This window comes from Canis lupus, chromosome 12 (assembly GCF_048164855.1).
Source record: "Canis lupus baileyi chromosome 12, mCanLup2.hap1, whole genome shotgun sequence".
In the NCBI taxonomy this organism is placed as follows: domain Eukaryota; kingdom Metazoa; phylum Chordata; class Mammalia; order Carnivora; family Canidae; genus Canis; species Canis lupus.
Window position 1 is genome coordinate 5,114,542 of NC_132849.1, and position 5,683 is coordinate 5,120,224.

Here is a 5,683-nt window from a genome sequence, read left to right on the forward strand (position 1 = left end):
CTTTGTCTCTCTCTCTCTCTGTCTCTCATGAATAAATAAACAAAATCTTTAAAAAAAAAATACAATTTAAAGGAACATATTATTCAAAAATTTCCTTTCCTTCTTCCCTCTCTCTTTCCTACATCTTACATCTATACTTTCACCTGGATTTTGTTCTTTTTCCTTTCTACTTCACTGAGATAAAGATAATTTTTTTGAGATAAAGATAATTAATGAATGAGATTGCTTTAATAAAACAGTAAGTTAAAATTTTATAATATTCAGGTAGCTATCAGTTCCTGGGATTATTTATTTATTTATTTATTTATTATTTTATTTTATTTTTTTAGTATAGCTAATACATTCATATGGCTCAAAAATCAAAAAGTATTATAGGGGAGGGAAAAAAAATCTTTTTCCTACTACCCTCCTAGAACCTGTAGCTGGAGCCACAAAAGGTAGATTAACAATAGAAAAAAAGGGGATCCCTGGGTGGCTCAGTGGTTTAGCACCTGCCTTTGACCCAGGGTGTGATCCTGGATTGAGTCCCACATCGGGCTCCTTGCATGGAGCCTGCTTCTCCCTCTACCTATGTCTCTGCCTCTCTCTCTCTCTTTCTCTCCCTCTCTCTTTCTCTCTCTCTCTCTCTCTCTGTGTCTCTCATGAATAAGTAAAGTATAGATTGTTCTTTAAAAAAAAAATAGAAAAACATTCAGATTTATTTAACATAAGTTTTCTATGACAGGGAGCCTTCATAAGGAAATGGAGACCAGAAGAAATAAACGTGACTGTTTTTATACTACATTTGGTGAAAAATGGAAAATCTCGGAAAAATATGTTAGAACAAAAATCCATGTATAAATTAAAGGTACCAAACCATGGGAATCTTACAAAGGCCTGTTCATTTGGATTTCTCTTGGCATCTCTTTGTCTTTGGAGATAAGGATGCTCCTTTCCTTTAGGTACAGGGAGAGCACCTCTCACATGAGGGTCTTATGACATGCTTCAGAGGAAAAGAAAGAGGTCAGAGCCCTGTCACCTGCTGTATCTATGAACCAGTTCAGGGGAAACAGGACAGATAAGAGAATCCTTCCTGTACCTGCTATTTCTCCAATTCCTTCAACTTAAAATATTCAACATGCCAAGATGCCGTATTTTGGGATAGTATGTTCTGAACCCTGTCAGTATATATAGTAGCCAGTTCTCATTATTTGCAGTAATTATGTGCAAATAATACCGTGATTTTCCCTAGAAGGAACACCACAATTTTCTTATGTTTAGTAGCACTAGATAGCACTTCAGCACTATCCATTTTCTTAAAATGGTTTTATTTATTTATTCATAGAGACAGAGAGAGAGAGGCAGAGGCACAGGCAGAAGCAAGCTCCATAAAGGGAGCCTGATGTGGGACTCAATCCAGTGTCCCCAGGATCAAACCCCGAGCTGCAGGCGGCGCTAAACCGCTGCGCCACCGGGGCTGCCGAGTACTATCCATTTAAAACAGCAAAATCACACACACACAAGAAAAAGGCACAACAATGCAAAAACATGATACTAAATAGACCACCAAAAGAACACTTGTTTACAATGAAAGATGAAACAAGAAGGCAGCACATCATCTTGTTCAACCTCGGGAATGTGTATGTAGAAAGACTCAAAAATTTTGCTCACTTTGCACATGTCTGCAAATGAATTCAAAAGAACCATATTGAATTGCTTTCTAAAAAAAAATTAGTCTCCATTTATTTGACAGATTGGCATCCTGTAAATATGTCACTTTTCATAATTGGTCTGTCAGAACTGCAACTTGGGCTCACATAAATGGCTGCTCTAATAGTTACCTGCTGTCATTTTCTTTCTGCATGAATATGTGCTGGCTTAATGCACAGTACACTAGTATGTCCGCATAATATTGGGGGATGTCATGTAGTCCAGTAGAAGAGCTCCATTCCATGGATTTACTTTGCTGTGGTTTCTATGAATTGCTTTTTAATATGGAGTTTACAATTTAATTTTAGTAACTGGGCAAATTCAGTTTTATGAAGAATGTGAATAATGAAGATTGACTATAGAAAACAGTGAAAAATGTCTATCCCATTCCTTTTCCTTAAAGACCCAGATACCGTCTCCTCAGAAGTAACCACTGTTATGAGTTTCTTATATATCTCTCAAGAATTTACTATGCATATACAGGAAACTTAAACATACATTTATGTTACTTTTTTATCATTAATTTTTAAGGGGTCCAGACTATGCCCCAGTGGTATAAAGATTATTTTGAGCTGAAGAAATTTGAAAACTAATGGCTGTAGGACGACCCATTAATTCTCCATTCCCTTTCTTTTCTTTTCTTTCTTTTCTTTATTTAAGATTTTATTTATTTATTCATGAGAGACACACAGAGAGAGAGAGAGAGAGAGAGGCAGAGACACAGGCAGAGGGAGAAGCAGGCTCAATGTAGGGAGCCTGATGTGGGACTGAATCCTGGGTCTCCAGGATCACACCCTGGGCTGAAGGTGACGCTAAACCCCTGAGCCACCCAGGCTGCCCATTCCCTTTATTTACCTAAAAGCAAAGCTTCCCAAAAAAATTCAACTGTCCTGAATCCCCTTCCAAGGAGTTTCACAATGGGGGAAGATTAACTCATTACCAAAGACAAGGAATCAGCACAAGTCAGCACCTGGATAAGAAATCACCAAAAGAGACATTGTCATAAAACTATCATATCATATATTCCTCCTATTCTCCTAAGGGCCATTCATTTCTCCTGTAAGTCATATGTTCTCCCATAAGTTACCCTCTGCTCCTCCCCACCCCCTATTAAGATGGCATCTAAACTCCAAAATCTAACCACATTCTTGGGTCACACTTCTCTGTGAACTCCTGTGCACATGTACATGCACAAATTTGTTTTTCCCTCTTGCTAACCTGTCTGTTTAAATTGCAGGCCCCCAAGTACAAAATCGAAAAGGATTCAGGAAAAAATTTTCTTCCCCAACAATTTCAAATAGCAAATGATAAATTGCACAAAAATTGATCCATGGTATATAGATAGACATAGATATAGATATAGATATAGATATAGATATAGATATGTATATTTGGGCAGTACTTGTGAAAAATAACCAAGAATTTATCAATTTTTGTACAGCAAAAATGTTATGTTTTCTACAGTAAGTACCTAGTAGCTGTTACCAAACAATTCAGTGGCACATTCAAAATAGAAATGTGATTAATACTATGCATAACTGAAAGTTGTTTTATAATATCTGTAAAAGCCTAACATCCCATTCTCTTAATCAGTTATTTTTTAAATCAGTAATATTTTTAAATCAATGATAATCCTTTTAGCTGTTTCTTTTAGTATTTACCTCCAGGTTTCTAATATATCTGTATTGCTCTTTTTGATAGTTATCTACTTATTATTATGAGAATTGATGTTTTAGATGTCTTGCGTCAACACCACCCATTTCTCTACTCTTATCCTCAAAGTATAGTCAGTGATATAGTTGGTCAAATAAGTAGTTACTGATTGTATTGAAGGAATTCAGAATATAGCACCCAAAAATATGCTACTCTAGCATACTATTTTGAGTCAGAAGCACTTGAAAAATAGCAACTGCAGGAAGGACATTCTGATTCTCCTTCTTTTTCTTAAAAGTAAGAGATAAAATTCCCATGTGAAAGATATCCTCCTATATCAGAAGGAAAGAGAAATTCTTGTCACCAAGGGCATGAGGTCGAGGCCAAGGTAAATCTGTACAAACCAACCTTGTTAACCTAACCCCTATCTTTCTAGTCACTTCATTCATTCAACTGCCCCAGCCCAAACCCCTTTGCCTACTCACGTTTTCACAATTCAGTATTCTTTGTCCAACTCAGTATATAAGCATTCAATTCTGCTTCTTTGGGTCTTAACTTTTCTTGTGAAGATTGCCAGGTTCATGTAAAGAAGATATAATTAAAACTCATATGCTTTCTTTTCTTTTTTTTTTTAATTTTCTTTTTTTTTTACTTTTTATTTATGATAGTCACAGAGAGAGCAAGAGAGAGAGAGGCAGAGACATAGGCAGAGGGAGAAGTAGGCTCCATGCACCGGGAGCCCGACATGGGATTCGATCCCGGGTCTCCAGGATCGCGCCCTGGACCAAAGGCAGGCGCTAAACCGCTGCGCCACCCAGGGATCCCTCTTTTCTTTTTCATTTTAAGACTTTATTTATTTGACAGAGAGAGAGTGTGTGTGTATAAGCAGGGGGAGATGCAGGCAGGAGAGAGAAGTAGGTTCCCTGCTGAAGAGGGAGCCTGACGTGGGGCTCCATTCCAGGACCCCAGGATCATGACCTGAGCCAAGGGGAAATGCTTAACCCAGGTGCCCCAAAACTTGTATGTTTTCTCCTGTTAATCCTGTTAATCTGTTTTCTGTCAGTTAAATTCATAGGACCATGCAGAGACCCTAAGAGAGTAGAGGAGAAATTATTCATCCCCTAGAGCATTATTCTGATTCTGTGATTCAAGATGAGCTATTTACTTCTTCATATTTTTTGTTTTTTTCTATAGTCATCAATAACTCAAAAGTAAATTTAATATGAAGCACAACATAAATCTAACGCGTCATTATTAAGTGGTGTCATCATGGTTTCCCCTCTGCTGAGGCTGAAATTGGTTGTGGTCTTAGGAAACCAAGTTTACCTCAATCTGTTTTCACATCTCTGAAATAGGAGAAATACTAGTGTCTTCCTCACAACAGTCTTAGAAGAAGCAAAGTAGGGGTAACAGAAGAATGAGATAGTGATTTTTTGAAAACCTTTTGTAAACTCTAAGCATGAGAGAACCACAAAGCAAAATAATCACTAGACCAGGGGATTTTCACAATTTTTCATTGAAACAAGGTTCTAGACTTCATTCCTCTCCTGATTGACTCTGGGCAAATCTTTTTACACTGAGGTGGCTGTTTTCTAACTGGTGATGCAGACATATCAAAGTTAATGAATAATTATGCCATGTTTACACTGCTAACAATTTATTTGCATATATAATAATTTGTAAACAGCTTGTACTCTTCGATCGTCTCCAACTATCTACCAGCTCTGGTTTTATGATTGTTTCTAAATAAAACATTAACTACTTTGGAAGCCATCCAATGTCCCCACGGTCAGCAGAGCAGAAATATCTAAGGAAACCACCAGAGCACCTGCTTTCCTGGACACAGCCGACTAAGGTGGGGAAGCAATGCATGTGTGGCAGATCCAATAACAAAATCGAAAGTCAGAAAACAATCAGAAATTAACGAGATTTATTTATTTTTTTAAAGATTCTATTTATTCATTCATGATACACATAGAGAGAGGCAGAGACACAGGCAGAAGGAGAAGCAGGCTCCACGCCAGAAGCCCAGCACAGGACTCGATCCCGGGACTCCAGGATCGCATCCTGGGCCGAAGGCGGGCGCCAAACCGCCGAGCCACCCAGGGATCCCCTTAACGGGATTTATTAAAGGGTGGTTGAGGATACTTCAGTCAGTGTGGGAAAATTCAGTATTTCGAGAAGGCTTGGCATATGCAGCATCTTAACCTCAGCCTGCCGGCAATCTGGCATCTCTCCGGCTGAGAACCACTCCTCAGCCGTGGGATTCCCAGAGCGCCTCGCGCGGCTTAGGCGGGAAAGCAACTGGAGGTCACAGGACTGGTGTCGCGCCTCGGCGGTG

At 38.6% G+C, this 5,683-nt stretch overlaps 1 long non-coding RNA gene across 3 annotated transcripts in view; it reads right to left on the reverse strand.

Annotated features, from left to right (window-relative positions):
- Positions 1 to 5,683, reverse strand: part of LOC140600947 (uncharacterized) — a 41,568-nt gene that overhangs the window by 12,434 nt on the left and 23,451 nt on the right. For 2 of the 3 annotated variants that reach the window (XR_012004040.1, XR_012004041.1), the window contains exons 3-4: positions 3,828 to 3,902; positions 2,545 to 2,659 (exon numbers count right to left, since the gene is read on the reverse strand). This is a non-coding gene — a long non-coding RNA (uncharacterized lncRNA). The remainder of the gene's footprint in view (positions 1 to 2,544; positions 2,660 to 3,827; positions 3,903 to 5,683) is intronic. The other variant, XR_012004042.1, reaches the window with a different exon arrangement.